Below are 15,870 nucleotides of genomic sequence, written 5' to 3' on the forward strand. Positions count from 1 at the left end.
GGCCAGCCCCGGCACTGCCGGCAGGGCTCCGCGCCGCACCCTTCGCTGCCGGGCCGGGGGCAGAAGAAGCGCCCCGAATGCAGCGGCACAGCCCGATCCCCGCCCTGCCAGCGCTGCCACGGCTGCAGCTCCCTTCCTCTGAAGCCCCGACTCTGATGCCACGCTCCGGCGCTCACCTCACCCCAACGAGGGCACAGAAACGTAGGCTTCCCTTCAATCGCGTCCCCTAGAAGAGAAGAAAAGAAGCGGCTTGCCTCAAACGATGGCAAAAGGGGGCTTTTTACCTCAGTCCAAACCCCTTAAAAGGGGGGACAACAGGACTGCCCCCTCCAATTCAACCTCAGGAGGACGAAGTTTCAAAGGGAAAGGAGAAAAGTCCCGGCTGCAAAGGCGCACCGGCTCACCTGCTGCTTCTCGGCACAAAGGTTTGTCCCTCGGCTCCTCCTCAGAGCAAGGCTCCACGTATCCAGGTGGGTTTCCAGGTGATCCCCCAGACCCTGCCCGAAGCGCCCGCTGTCCTTCCAGGAGACAGCCCCGGGAGCCCCCCATAAACTCCTCTCCTCCAGCAGCTCCGTACAAAAGCATTGCGAGGAAAACCCCCTAAATCAGCTGCCGGAGGAGCCGCGCCCTCCTCATCATCCTCACAGCCCACACCTGGGGCTGCTCTGAGCCCTCCTCATCCTCACAGCTCACACCTGGGGCTGCTCTGAGCCCTCCTCATCCTCACAGCTCACACCTGGGGCTGCTCTGAGCCCTCCTCATCCTCACAGCTCACACCTGGGGCTGCTCTGAGCCCTCCTCATCCTCACAGCTCACACCTGGGGCTGCTCTGAGCCCTCCTCATCCTCACAGCTCACACCGGGGGCTGCTCTGAGCCCTCCTCATCCTCACAGCTCACACCTGCCGCTGTTGCCACTCTCCAACAGCGTCTCTCCGTCTCCAGCACACAGCCCACTTCGCACAGACACAGATCCAACAGAAATCTGCTACGGGTGTCGGCTTTTCTTAATCCGTCTGGGTACACGACTAAAACACATACGTGCATTGATGGTCATTGAGAGAAAGCTTTCCCCTGGAGAAAACAGTCCTTTTGCCGGCACACTTTGATACACCTTCGCAAAAAGCAGAAGCAGTAGCGAGTCCTAAGACCCCTGCCGAAGAACCCAGCCCTGTTTGGGACACCCAAAGCAGCAGACCTCGAAAAAGGAGGGGAAAAGTCAAGCTTGGAGGGGAAAAAGAGGATAGAAATACAGCAGCCTTTAAAAATGCCTGCACGGAGCAATAGTGGGAACCAGTCACATTTCTTCTTTCCTTGCTTTCTGTGATGACATAAATAGGAAGTAAGAACACGTTAAACAAAAGGCAGAGCTAGGATTTGACAGGTCTTCATTTTGGCAGGCGCCCCGAGCTCCACGGCTGCGGGGGAAAGAAGCGAAGGGGCGACGGCAAGAGAGGAGGGAGAGCGGGACATGCGAAAGGGCGGGGAGGGAGGTCGGGCTGCGGAGGAAAGCGGTCGGGGAAGGGAAAGGCCGGCAGGGCAGCAAGAGGGACGGGGCACAGAGGATGGAGAGAGGGGGAATGGAACGGAGCAGCGGGGCAGGGACAGGACAGGACAGGAAGGAGCCGGGTTTGGGGGGGACACGGAAACGGGGGAAAGAGAGGTAACTGAACACGGGCAGGAGCATGGAGCGGGAGAGAGAGGAACAGGAGGGGATCCTCCCGGCGCCCCGGCTCCGCCCCGGCTCAGCCCCGCCCGGGCTGCTGCGCTCGGCAGAGCTCGGCTCCGTTCGGCTGGACTCGCCTCCTCGGCCAGCTTCGGCTACTTTCGGCCACGCTCGGCTATTTCCGGCCGCATTCGCCTCCATTCGCCTCTTCGGCAAAGCTCGGCTCGCCGACACAGAAGGAGGAAGGAAAATGGAAAAGGAATGGGGGAGAGAACAAGAGGGAGAAGGGAGACACAGAGGGAAAGTGTCCTTACACCTGGTGGCACCCTGACTCTGTCTGATTTCCTATCGGCCTTCAGGTCTGGAGAGTTCCTTTGGTTTTGAATTGTATGTTCTAATGAACGCCCCAAAAGCCAGAGCTATATTCTGCATGGACAGCTGCTCTTGCACGAATACAGGGAGATTTCCAGCAGCTCTGCTGGGCTGGGATAGGCTCCCATGGTAAGCTGAGAGGATGGAGACTCGGCCCCCAAGCTACAGCCACCGGGACAACTCTCCATCACGGGGCCAGGGAGCTGTGCAGGGCACAGACTCCCCTCATCCCCAGCACTGCTGTCCCCGGAGAGCCCGCTGGCTCTCTGCTCCTGAGAAACACTCTCTTCTCGCAAAAACCCAACTCCCTCACCACCTGCATCTGCTTCTTCTTCAGTATTGCCCGCAACCTTCATTTCTGCTCTCTCAAAGCACTGTTCATCTCCACCTCTTTTTCATCGCAACATCTTTCAATTGACACCTTTGAAGTGAAGAGGCCACTGAATTCTACCATTACAGAGTAAAACCACTCAGTACTGACAGAGCCTGCTATTAGTTTTAGTCCTCAGTTCTGCATTCCAAGGGATACTTTTGAAAACACACTGAAAACTCATAAAATACGTGGCATTCACTGGAGCCAGGGCTCACTTCTGCACTGTGCCTTGGCACAAACACGCTCCATCACCTGTGACATCTCTCCTGCGTTGACCATTGTTCAAAGCTTTCCTGCAGGGGCCTGACAGAGCAACAGGAGCTTGCTGAGCTTCTGTCAGGGCAGGAGCATAACAGGGTGCAGATCCTGTCCTGACCCCACCAAAGAGGGGTTTTTCCTGCATTCCTTCCTGCTGTGACACTCAATGACAAACATCCTCTGGGCCTCTATGTTACCAAATACAAGGACATGCCAACGTTTAGCGAGGACAATTTCAGCTTTCCCAATCTAAACTTTCCATATGATGCAATGACACGGTCACTTATTTACTGAGAACCCCAGCCCACGTAGCCTAGAGAAGTGTCTGTTGGCTCAGAGCAAGCTTTAGGAGCCTGGAAGAAGCTTGTTTTGATTTAGATGCCAGGCCCAAGACTGCATTTGAACTCCTGTCTCCCCACCAGAGGTTTCTAACCCTTCCCCCGTGTCACATGTGCAACACCAAATACAGCAGAAAAGCACTTCTGGGAGAAGCTTAGGAATGGAGGAAAGTATAGTTATTATACGTGTTTCATATATCTGTATGTAAAGATAGATAAATAGATAGCTAAATATGTACAGACATCTGTACACCCACCTACACCGGTATCTATATGAAGTCCTTTTTAGACCCCTCCCCAAATTTGTAAGTGATTGGTGCTTATAGAGGCAAAAAAAATGAACTTTTAAGTTAAGCCAACTGGGGTGGCTATTTGTGTCACAACAGTCTCTGAAAAAATGATGACAGCACTTAAAAGTCACCAACAGTAGTAATAATAACAACAGTAATAAAGTATTTGGCAGCTTATGCTGCTTCTTGTACTTACTGCTCAATGCCTTGCTATTTCAGTAGTTCACTATGAAGCAATAAAGCAAAAGCCTTAAGGCTGGCTTGCTTAGCTTACAAGAAGCTCTGTTCCAATTTGGAGAAAAAATAAAACTTGGAGCATTATCAGTAAAACAGAGATTCTCCCCATACCTATTAAAAATGCAGTATTTGCTCTGCAGACCTGCAAAAACTTACTTTAAAAGGTTAACTGCGACCTTTCATAAACCCAGTCTCATTTTAGCAGAAGAGTTTCCTGCTTCTCTGTGACTGTGAGATGTATCTATTAAGTTCCTTTCAAAGGCCTTGCCTGACCTATTCATTTTGCAATTGAGAGCCAAAATAGCTCAATATCAAATATCTGCAAGCACCTTAGTACTTTTGGAAGAGTGGAACTGCTCGATCAAATCCTCACGCTGACCACACTGTTTCAAAATGCAACAATGAATTACGTCATTATGTCTCCATTTGGAAAGGATTATAATGTAAAATTAAGACAAGAGCCTGCCCTACTCTGAAGGCATGGGGACAATGGGGATTTGAGTCCCCAGTATGTAACTACTGTTGCAAATGGAAGACATCTATCAAGAACAGAGACGTGCGTTACTGCACGAGATACAGTGCCCAAGTCCCAGACTTCATTAACCTTAATTAAATGGTCTTGAAACCAAAATTTTTCCGTAGCAGTTCAACGGCATTAAAAGGGCCCTCCCTCTCTGTAAACGGTTTTGATACATAAACATGCAAGCACTCCCAGAAGGGCCACATCCTTAAGGACTGCTACTATATATTTACTTTATGAAGACTCTGCCCCATCTGCTGGGTCAGCCACGCACACGGCCCCACTGCTACGCTTGAGTGTGGCACTGGAATAAAACTTTTCTTGTGTTTAGGAACAAAACCCTGTCAGTCAAATCCACAATCATTCCAGCAGCAAGTAGGGATGCACCAAACTGCTCGGGTTTCCATCCCTGTTTATTCTGGAAACTGACCACAAACTCCTACGGAGATTTTGAAGGGCACAAGGGCTTCTTGTGAAAGCACAAAGGAAAGAATAAATGACTAAACTGGTATGTTCAGAAGAATAGGTGGGAGGTTTGTACCTAAGCACATAAGGCCACAGCCTCCTTTTTCAACATGTACAATCGTAGAATCAGAGAATGGTTTGGGTTGGAAGGGACCCCAAAGCTTTTCTCATCCCCTGCAGGGACACCTTCCACTAGAGCAGGTTGTTCCAAACCCCATCCAACCTGGCCTTGGACAATTCCAGGGGTGGGGCTGCCTCAGCTTCTCTGGGCAACCTCTGCTAGGGCCTCGTCACCGTAACAGGGAAGAATTTCTTCTGTATGTAGGATTTCTTTAAGCTTTAAAGTCCTAAAGCAGAGGCCACCTCAGGCAGGCATTTACGGATGTAAAGGGTCCTTCTCAAAGGAAACTGTAAAACATGTTCAATGTTCATTAACCTTTCATATGCTGCTCACCAATTACAGAGTGTTTTGAAGAATTTTTTAATGAACGTAAATTTTAACCAAAAATACTGCAAAGCCATTATTAATACTGTATGTAGGCACAGGGTACCTGACTTGTAAAGCTGCCAGAAACCAAAACTCTTCTGATAAGATTTGCCACATTTTTTTCTTTAAATAAATACATTTTTAAAAATCATCAAATGTCCCTGCTTTATTTCACCACGCAACAAAACAGATGGCACAGTCTCAAGTCTGTGCTTCTGTTTCCTATTACATTAATTTCTCCTACCCTGTTCCTCCCTCAAAGCAGTGAACGTGCAGGCAAAGTAATCCTGCCATTGCTCCAGCTCTATGGAGGATACAAACCTGCCTGCAGCCTCTGTCCCTCTGCTACTAGGCAGTCACTGCTGCGCCCAGGCTCTTTATTCACGGTTGTAACAGAAACACTTTCATTTTTTTCTCTTAAAAAGACACCTAACATTTCACCAGATGGTATCAGCACTTCCAAGTGCCTGTAAACCAGACTCCCCAAGCCCAGCCCATTAGCAGCTGCTCTGTGAGTGGCAAAGGAATCCAAAAATTAATTGCCTACCTTACACCGCTTCTCACCTGGTCTTGGCTACTTCCTTTCCTCAGGCTCTGGCAAGAAACCCAGACATGAATCAATTCCCCAACCACAATGACAGCCATGAAAAGCTATTTAGGCTGCTGACAGTTCGGCCCGTATCATTGGGCAGTCTGACTGAATTAGGATAGAGAATTTTAGGCTCCCCACACTCTTCTGAGCAGAGGTAGGGTGCGTTATGTTCCTGTCTTGTGGAAACCTGGCACGTGGCAGAATGGGAGTTGGGTTTGTGCATCCTTTGCTGCTTACTCCTCTCCTTACCCCCAAAAACTGGACGTGGAGCTGCAGACATCCTTTTTACCTTTGTACTGGGGAACAAAGAGGTGGCAGATCCCCACCATTAATAGCCTGTGCAGACAGACCAACAATGAAATACAACTGTACTGGGTTTGCAAGGCAAAGCTTTGGTAGCAGGGTGGGGGGCAGAGCGGCGGCTTCTGCAAGAAGCTGCTGGCAGCTTCCTCCATGTCTGGCAGAGCCAGTCCCTGGCAGCTCCAAAGATGGATGTGCTTCAGGACGAGGCTGAGCCCATGAGAAATGGTGGTGGTGCCTCTGTGATCATGTGTTTCAGAAAAAAGAAAAAAATAAGTTTCTGCACAGTTGTAATTGCAGCCAGAGGAGAGTGGAGTGAGAGTACGTGAAAGGAACAACTCTGCAGACACCGAGGTCAGTGAAGAAGGAGGGGGAGAAGGTGTTCCAGGCACAGGAGCTGGGATTGCTCTGCGACCATGGTGAGGCAGCTGTGCCCCTGCAGCCCATGGAGATCCATGGGGATGCAAAGATCCACCTGCAGCCTGTGGAGGAGACCCATGCCAGAGCAGGGGGATGCCTGTGAGGAGGCTGTGACCCCGTGGGAGGCCTGTGGAAGGAGGAGCCCCTGCTGGAGCAGCTTGTCCCTGAAAGGCTGTACCCGTGGTAGGGTGGCCCACGCTGCAGCAGCCTGAAGGGACTTTCACCCACTGGAGGGACACAGACTGCAGCAGTGTGATGGGGAGTGTTGCCTGTGGGATGGACTCACACTGCAGCAATTCACAGGGATCTGCTGCCTGCGAGACGGACTCATGCTGCAAAAGTTCATGGAGAACTGTCTCCCATGGGAGAGACCCCAAGGAGCAGCAGGGGAGCGACTGCTTTCCCTGATGAACTGATTGTCACCTCCATTGCCTGTGTCCCTGCACAGATGGGGTAGGAGGTAGAGCTGGGAAGGAGGGTGTGGGAAGATGATGTTTTTAAGGTTTTATGTTGTTTCTCATTATCCTGCTCTGACTATTTAGCCATGAATTCAATTAGTATCTCTAATAAGACTCTCTTTCGCCTGTGACAGTATTTGACGAGCGATCTCTCCTGGTCCTTATCTCAACCCTTTTTTGTATTTTCTCTCCTCTGTCCAGCTGTGGCGGCAAGTGATAAGAGAGGCTTTGGTGGGTGCCTTGCATCCAACCCACTACATGGGAGCCTGCTCCTGGATCATGGAGCAGCTCCTGCCCCACTGCTCTGGGAATTACAGCCTATTGGAAAGCACTTGCTAGCACAGCACTATGTAGAACAAAGATGAAATTTTCCTCTTAAGAGTTTCTGATAGCCACCAGCAGAAGAATGGCATATTCACCACCCCATCCTGCCACCTCGAGATGTTGGCAATTGGTGGGTTACACTGATGGAAAAAATATTTACCCTAAAAATCCTGCAATGCACCAGAGCAGAGAACTAAGCACAGAACTCACTCACAATGGCTGGAGACAAAAGTGCTACAGCTAAAGCTATCACAGCCTCTAGTCATCATGCACACCCTAAAGCATGTCTCATCTATGGCAAGAGACCAGAAACAAGCCTGGCTGCTGGCTGCTCTTGCTCCCCAGCTGATTCTCATTGATGTTTGCCTTACATAATTCCACTTCAGGGCCTTAGCTGGATTTCCATCTGGCCATCACTCTCTCATGGCTGATTCCTTCCATTTTAAACTTTTGCTCAATCCCTGTGACATCTGCTGTTTTGTAATAGCCCACACCCATCCCGGGCTCCTCTTTCAGTCTATGGACAAGCCCCCTGTCATCTGCTGAGCTCCTCTGCCACATAAGCCTCTCTGCATTCACCTTCACCAGAGGCTGCTTCAGTTCTGGCTGGACAGCTGCACACACATTGCCTCAAGTAGCTCCTCACTCATCTGTGTATGAGTATCATCAGAAACAACTATTAAACACCCAAACTGCTTTTAATTGACCAGCAGTAACTCAGTGTTTCGCTCAGTACTTATAAAAGGTCACAGTTCTGTGTTTTCCAGTTCTGACTGATAGTACCCACCACCTGTAACCCCCAGAAGTGGCAATATTGCTCAGCTGCTTTTCACATCTCTCTTTAGCACATGCTATTAAGAGACCTCATCAATTTACCTCATCAATTACACATTGAAAAGTATCTCTAGTGTCTAAAGGTACTCTAAAAGCTGGATGCAATGGAGGAACTACTTCCTGAAACTTGTGGATGTGCTAAATCAATGACTGGTCACTGATTAAAGGCTGGAGCACTCACCTTGAGCTCTAACACTTCAGCTGATCAGCATGTGCACATGAGTACGTATCGGTGCAAAGGATTGTCTTCTGCTTCAACTGACAAACTGCTGGATAGCTTTTAAATTAAAAAAATCAAAAATAATAAAATAAATAAAATCTGTATTCCTCCAGACCCAGGGGAACAAACAAGCCAGACCTTCCGGACCCAAGCCCCAGGCCCTGCCAGCAACACACACAGCACTAAGGGATGCACAGCACGGCTGGGTGCTTAGGTTACCAACTTCTGAACTCAGGAAAGAAAGGAGGAAAAGGCAAACTTCTGGATTATTTAACAGAGTAATTTCAGCAACGATCACTCTTGGTAACTTAATGGAACAGAGGAGCAAAGTCCTCTGCCCAGGAAGTGGCTGTGTATGGCTCAGCTCACGGCCACATAACACACTCTGACCTCAGTCTGCTGGAGCATCCTCCATATGGGGACAGCAGGGGCAACCTGGATGGCTGGACTCACGCTTGACTACCAGCAAAATGCTGAAACAGTCCTGACCTGGTGCTGTGCGAAAGGAAACACTGCCAGGAAGCATTGACGGGATCAGTTCTGAAAGCAAAGCGAGGTCCTGGCCTCATGCATTGCCCTGTTTTAACCACACAGGCAAACAGCTAAGAAATGTAACTATTTTCTGCTTAAAAGCCGCAAATTCCTTGGAGAAAAGGAAAACTCAATCTGACAAAAAGAAACACTCGGGCAATGGTGATAATCTGGCACATACCGGATAACAATCATTGGCCAAACGCTCCCAGAGAAAATTGAAATTAAAAGTCACAAGGCAGATGCAGAATAATATCTGTTGTGAAAATACATTATTCAGCCAGCACTGGTGGTGGAGACTTTTGGTGCACTGCAATCTGGACACCGTGGTGACCACATATGCAGCAAGATGTGCTGCTTGGCATAGCCAAAGAGAGAGCAGCAGCCTTGCTTGGGAGGCATTTGGGAACCAGCGCCCTTACAGGTCAGAACTACTTGTTATGCCACTCTCACTGCATCGCAGCCTTCTGGAACTCGAGTAACACAGACCAACCCTGCCTCGGGGCATGCAAGAAATCATATGGGGACAAGCTGCAGACAAATGGGCCACTAGTCCATGCCACATGCATCACCAATGGCACAGCATATGCTCCCGGTTACACTGTGGATCACATTCTGGATGGAGATCTGCAGTCCTCCATCAGCCTTAGAAGAGACAGATGCACACACTCTACAGCCAATCATCCAATTTGCACCGATCTTCAAGACAAAAATCACAGACTGCTCACAGACAAACCTATGGCAGTGAAGTTACATTATGGCTTACTTAGTGGAGAAGAGGCCTCAGGAGTTGTCACCAGCTCTCTACAGCACCGTTTGCTTGTCTGAGCCCACCCAGCACATGCTCTGGACGAGACCACAGTGGTCCTTGGAGCAGCAAGTGCTGCCAGGAGCTGGAGCCTTCCTGTAGCGCAGAGCTGCTCGGGAGCTGCTGCTCTCCCTGCACCACAGAGCCCTGTCCTGAAGCCTCCTGCTCCCGTGCCTCCATCTGCCGTGGCCGTGCCCAGCCCTCGAAGGAAAAGCTCACAGCTCTGGCTCTTACAGCACTGCAGGAACTCGCACACGAGGAGGAGGAAGCACTGGGCTCTCTCACCCCCAGTGCCCGCCTTGTTCCAGCATGTCAGTCCTGCAGGGCAAATGCCCCAGTATTACACGCATTTATACAGCAGTATTAGACTCCATTTGGTAGCAACATCTGGCCTCCATTTACACATGCACACAGTACAAACTGATGAGTAAACTCACCCAAGTATTAATGTGACAATGGATTCTTCTCAGCTTTTGCTAACTTGACACCAAGGACAACGCAATGCAGAGAAACAGCCATGCAGCTTCAGACCTAAAAGTTAACTAAATCCAACATTTTCTTGCTAACAGCGATAGCAGGAGAAATGCACAGGCAAAGAAAGGAAATAGGCCATGCTGAGTGCAGGCTTTCTTGGAGGATATGCTGGTGCTTCTAGCAAACAGGGATGTAAAAACTTGCTGCATGGGACTTTGCAGTAGCCCTAAAGCATAAACAAGCTGTGCTAGAAATGGTTTAACAATCGAGGTGAAGGTTGCCAATAACTGATAAAATAACTAACTTCCAGAAATAAAGAACCAACTCAGCTATTGATTCCTCTGAACAGAGGAGAGGATGGATCTCTGTGGTACTTTTGCAAAGAGCTCTTCTTGTGTGGTTGCAGCTTCCCTATTTAGCAGTTGGGTGAATGCAGTTCTCAATCCTTCTGCTCAGTCACCCTCAAAGACAATGCTTCCTGATGTTCAGAGGACCTCCATTTGCTTCAGTTTGTGACCACTGACACTCAGCACCACTGAGAAGAGTTTGGCTCCATCTTTTTTACATTCTCTCTTCAAGTATTTGTAACTAGACGCCCCCCTGAGACATCTCTTCTCCATGCTGAACAGCCTCAGCTCTCTCAGTCTTTCCTCCTGTCCCTTTACCACCTTCACAGTGCTCTGTCAGACTCTCTCAAGGAGGTCCGTGTCTCTCCTGTCCCGAGGAGCCCAGAGCTGCACACAGCACTCCAGACGTGGCCTCAGCAGCGCAGAGCAGAGGGGCAGGACCACCTCCCTGCCCTGCTGACAATACTTTGTCTAACGCAGCCCAGGAGACCACTGGCCATCCCTGCAGCCAGGGCACACTGTTTGCACAAGTTCTAGTAGCTCCAACGGGGCTCAGCATTTCTGGAGGACTCCACTTGAGAGATTCAAGTCCCATAAAAGTGCTGAATAAACTCACTGCGAGGGATTACGAGAGCAACCGATGCATTGTGGAGAGACAACTGGCTAATGAAATGCCCTGCATCCAAGTAAATGGGAACAAGGGAAAGACTGAGAATTTAATGTACCTGCTCCTGCTTCTAGCCCACTTGTCCATATTTGCCAGGCTTTGTTTGCCTAGAAAACTTTGGGTACTTCCTCCTGGTTTTCCCTGATGACTCATGCTACTTTCATCCCAAGCAAACAACTCTGCCATTTTTTACCCTTTAGGAAATAGATTCAAAACAGAACCAAAACTGCTTCAATAAGGGACTACATTTTGCTTTGATGAAGCCTGTGTTTACTAAGCTAACCTGATCTGCTGCAAGTCTGCATGCCCCCTTCCCATGGGGGTTCCTCTACCACAGTCCAAAGGCAAAATGAGAAAATGTGCCTGGGCTGGGAAGAAACAGAAGCCACACCTTTGCAGCCTGGAACAAGCTTGAAGAATGCAGTTTGCCCTCTGAGAGAGCTCTTTGAGCCCAGTGGAGGGGGCTGAGAATTCACACTGGACTCACTTGCAGTAACCCTCTCAGACTGTATTAGGTGTGTTTGCAAACAGGCATTACCTCATGGCAGAACGAGGTGGGAAAAGCAGGACTGGTACATCACACACTCTTATATACACCAAGTTAGAAAAACCCCTGTTAGGTTAATGTTTTTATACCGGTTTACAACCATGGGAAGCCGTGCCTGATGCATTACATGTTCATCCCTAGGTATTGGTATCCTTTCCGCACATGCTGGACAGATGCACCCCCATCGTTTTCATGGCTGTACTGTTATGAGCCCTCGAGAGCCTTGCCTCACATTATTTTTTCCTCTCCTCATTTTATCCTAAAGCATTGGCATATTGGTAAAGCCTGTACCTCTTGCTTTTCTTATAGCAACAGCAGTCACTGGAGGGAGAGGCAGAGGAGCTTGCCATTGCCATATTGACAGAAGTCAGCACTTCAGATCCCTGTTACTGCCTCAGAAAGAAAGATCTTGCTCTACTCACTTTCATCTCCAGCAAGTGTCAAATTATGTCAGTGTGAGAAGCTGCTCTGTCTTCTCCTTCCGTTCACTGGTGGCAATGAGGCACAGACAAAAGATAAGGAAGACAAAACACCCAGCCATAGTTTGTGTTCAGCTGGTGAGTTTTTCAAACGCCTTGGCTGCACAAGGATAGGCAGCAATGGGAATTTTCTTTCCAGACAGAACCATACACTAAAACACTAAAAGCAGGCTAGTCTTTGCCTGACCTACAGATATCCAATGACTGATGTTTCTTTAAACTGTCATAAAACATTTTATATGGGACTGCAAAAGAAAAAGCAGAAGGACCAGTGAAAGATATTAAATTATTCAAAGTAAGGAACTTACTCGGAGGCTTTAAATACAGTGCTTAGGATTCTGCAGAAGATGAGCAGCCAGTTCATTCAATAAGACCCAACCAAAATAACGGTATGCATTTCTTCCTTTTATAGGTTTACGGCTAGAGGTGTCCAATTCCCACCTAAGTGACTCCCCTGGGCATAGGCCAGAGCAGTCTAATAAGCTCCTGTGGCTTTCCAAGAACTGAACAAATGAAACAACACAAAGATGAGTGTACCTCAAGAGCTGTTTATGGAATACATTTGAGCTGGACTTAGTTTATCTGCATCCACAAATGCTTTAGGACTGTCACATTACACTTGCAGGCAAATACACACACGCAGAGAAAGGCATGTGCAGCCCCATGCAGAGATCACCTATGAGCTGCCAAAGAATAAGATGCCATGTTTAATACCCAAGAGTCTTGTGTTTTTTAGGCTGCCTGCTGAAGTTGCTGCTGACCTATACACTTTAGGCTCATCTAACATTGCTGGGGAATTGATGACTTTTAAGTCTGAGCATTCAAGACTTTCACCCAGCCTTGGGTGTTTTCTCATTTATGTTTTAAGAAAGTCCATCTTATATTTATCTTCAGGCAGCTACTCAAAAAGAAAAAAGGAAGGCACAGCCCTCCTTCAGTGCATCCAGACTGTTTTGAAGAGACATCCAAGTAAAGCTTTTGAAGAGCCACAAACATTAACCTGACTGCTGTTACCCACTTGTGAGGATTTCTGACATTGGCTTCCAGGGACACTTCCCTTTGAAATCACTAATGAGCATCCTCCAAGGTGCCGCACCCTTCCAAGGTGACTGAATCTACTCCAAGAATTTTCTCTCCTTTTTTGAAATACACACGAATAGACTGAGCAGACAATAAAGTTTTACTATTTCTGGTAGCAACACCATTTTCATCACCAGTATCCATCCCTGTGAGCCAGAGAGCAGCAGATCACCTGTCTGTCTTGACACTACTCTTGAGGAGGCTGAGCTGCCATGAGTCCCAGAACACGTGAGTTTAGGAATCCAGGACCCTGGAAGCCTGGGCTGGAGGCAGCCCACTTGGCTTGTTGCAAAAGCCTAGAAAACTTTGGGTACTTCCCAAAATTAATTACAAATTACACAGCTGAAAGCAACGCATTCCTACATAACATTTTCATTTCAATAAAAAAGTCTTTGCTAATTCAAAATACTCCGAAAGTAACTGCTTTGATCTAGAGCCAATACCCTTTTTATCAGCAACCCAACGTGTAGAGAAAGCAAAGAAATACTAGCATACAAAATGTGAGTTTATAGCCAGTGCACTCCCCAAACAGAAACAATCTGTGGATTAGCATTAGCCATCAGCAGTGGCTCTGAAGGGCTGACTTTGCCTCATCCATCACCTGACAAGGACATGGCAACTCCACACTCCGGCAAAATTCACAGTGTTCAGAATTCTTACAACAACCATAGACAGCTGCATGCAATGGAACTACTAAAACAAATTTCTTTTTTTCCCCTCAGTGCAGGCTAGTGCTTTAATTTAACCCACATATTATCACATAGCCATGTCCAGGGAGCAAGTCTTCTCCTTGCTTCTCTTTTAAACATTATCTCCATGGCTCTATGTACAACCACGTTCTACAGCTTTTAAGGCAACTATTACCCAATTCCACCTTTATACACAAGGGCTTTAGCAGACCTGCATCAACTTCATACTGCCTGGACATCTGTTCTCATGTGTTCAGAGGAGAAACGAGAGAAATATCTCACTGCTTGTTCCAAGGCTTTCTTCTCTTCAACTGAACAAGGCTCATGAGTGCTACAGAAGGAATGAGGGAAGTATTTTTTTCTTGGAGCCCAACAATCAACCAACAAGACAACAAGGAAGCCCCTCTAGGGGACTTCTGACCACTCAGGTCATCGATATATTATTATTTTAACAGTCATAAAATCACTTTTGTGATATTTCTCTCCTTGTTTCTTGCCATTCCCCATTTGTCCATCCAGATACATCTACTCTCATGTATCAGGCTGCACAATCCGTAGTGCAGAGACCATGCCTTCACTGTGTTTATGCAGTGCTCATGCAGCAAGAGGACTCTTGTCTAGCAATGAGGGAGGCTTAGGGATATCTGGTGTCCAGTAGCACAAGCAGCTGACAGTTCTTAGCTCTTCCTCAAACAAAATTTCATCTGTTGTATGCAACAGCCACTCCAAGTACAACTGCATTTCGCAAAGCGCTTTTCTGACAGATTTCAGCCAGGCTAAATTATGGCTCTTCCTCTTGTCAGAGGAAGTACCCTTGCTTTTTGCTTTGCCTGTGGATCAGAAAAACATCAAAGCACAAGGCTCTGCCTAATGACTTCAAACCAGAGGCCTCTGGATCCACTCTCAAGAGCACGTTCCCTCTCTGGGTACCTGCCTTGTCCCACCACAGCTTCCACCTTCTTCTTGGTGGATGCCCATTCTCAGCCAAAGCACAGCCATGGCCAGCCACTTGGGGATCATGCCAAAGCCATAACTGGGGGCACTGGGCAGAGCTGCCCACACAGCTGGCACAATCTGGCACATCACCGTACCCGTGTGCTACACAAGTTTTGCTGCCACTGCCGTGTAGCTCACTGGTAACAGAAGATTCACAACAGATAATGGTTTAAATCAAATAACGTGATCTGAGCCCTGCTCTACTAACACAATTATCTCTTTACCTTTTCATTGCTTGCAATAATCAGGTAGTGGCAAGTTAATGAATTTCACAGCACGCGTCACATAGCACCTTGTTACATAGCTGTTTCTTCTGCATCTGCAACAAAATGAAGGGTAAGACTGTGAAATTACTGACAGAAGGCAAGTAACAGTGTCTACTCACCACGGGAGAAAAGATGCCTCCAAGAGACTCATTCCATCATTCCCCTCTCTTTGGCAAATTACAAGAAATTAGCCCTTTTTATTTCTGGAAGAAATACACCACAGAGCAGTTGTGCCACCAGTGCACTGTCACCATGCTGCACCCATGGGCAGCTGATTCTGCACTGGAAACCAGAGAGCAGGAGAGTAGAAGCCTGGGGATGGGGGCTTGGTGGTATGCCAGAGAAGGCAGCTCCATACCTTTCACAATTCTTTCCCTTCGCAGTGCACCTGCTGCAGAGAAGGCCAAAGCTAAGACATTTTATACACATTTTTTTGATCACCCTGTTAGCTTAAGCAGAAACTTAAGTCTTCCCAGAACAATAAAATTCTATAGCATGCAGAGAGAAACGGGCAAGCACCGGAACCCCAGGGATCACTCCCAAGGGAAAATTAAATTCAGTTAGGGATGAAAAGAGCCAGAAAGTAACATGAGGGAAGGTAACAGGACCTTGCAGCCAGCAAGAGGATGGGAGAAGAAGCTGTGCTATCAGCAAGTACCAGTGCTGCAAATGCAGGGAGCGCCATGCAGCCCCGTCTCTGCCAGGAAAGGCTCATGGAGCAGAAGAATGAGCACACGGGCTGCCTCTCAATCTCCTGGCAGGAAGCTTCTCTACTCCCCTTGTGCCTGGACACAAAGCTTTGGGCAGTAAAGAAGGGAGAGGCACGGTGGCACC

The sequence above is a fragment of the Lonchura striata genome, chromosome 1A (assembly GCF_050655825.1).
Source record: "Lonchura striata isolate lonStrDom1 chromosome 1A, ASM5065582v1, whole genome shotgun sequence".
Lineage (NCBI taxonomy): Eukaryota > Metazoa > Chordata > Aves > Passeriformes > Estrildidae > Lonchura > Lonchura striata.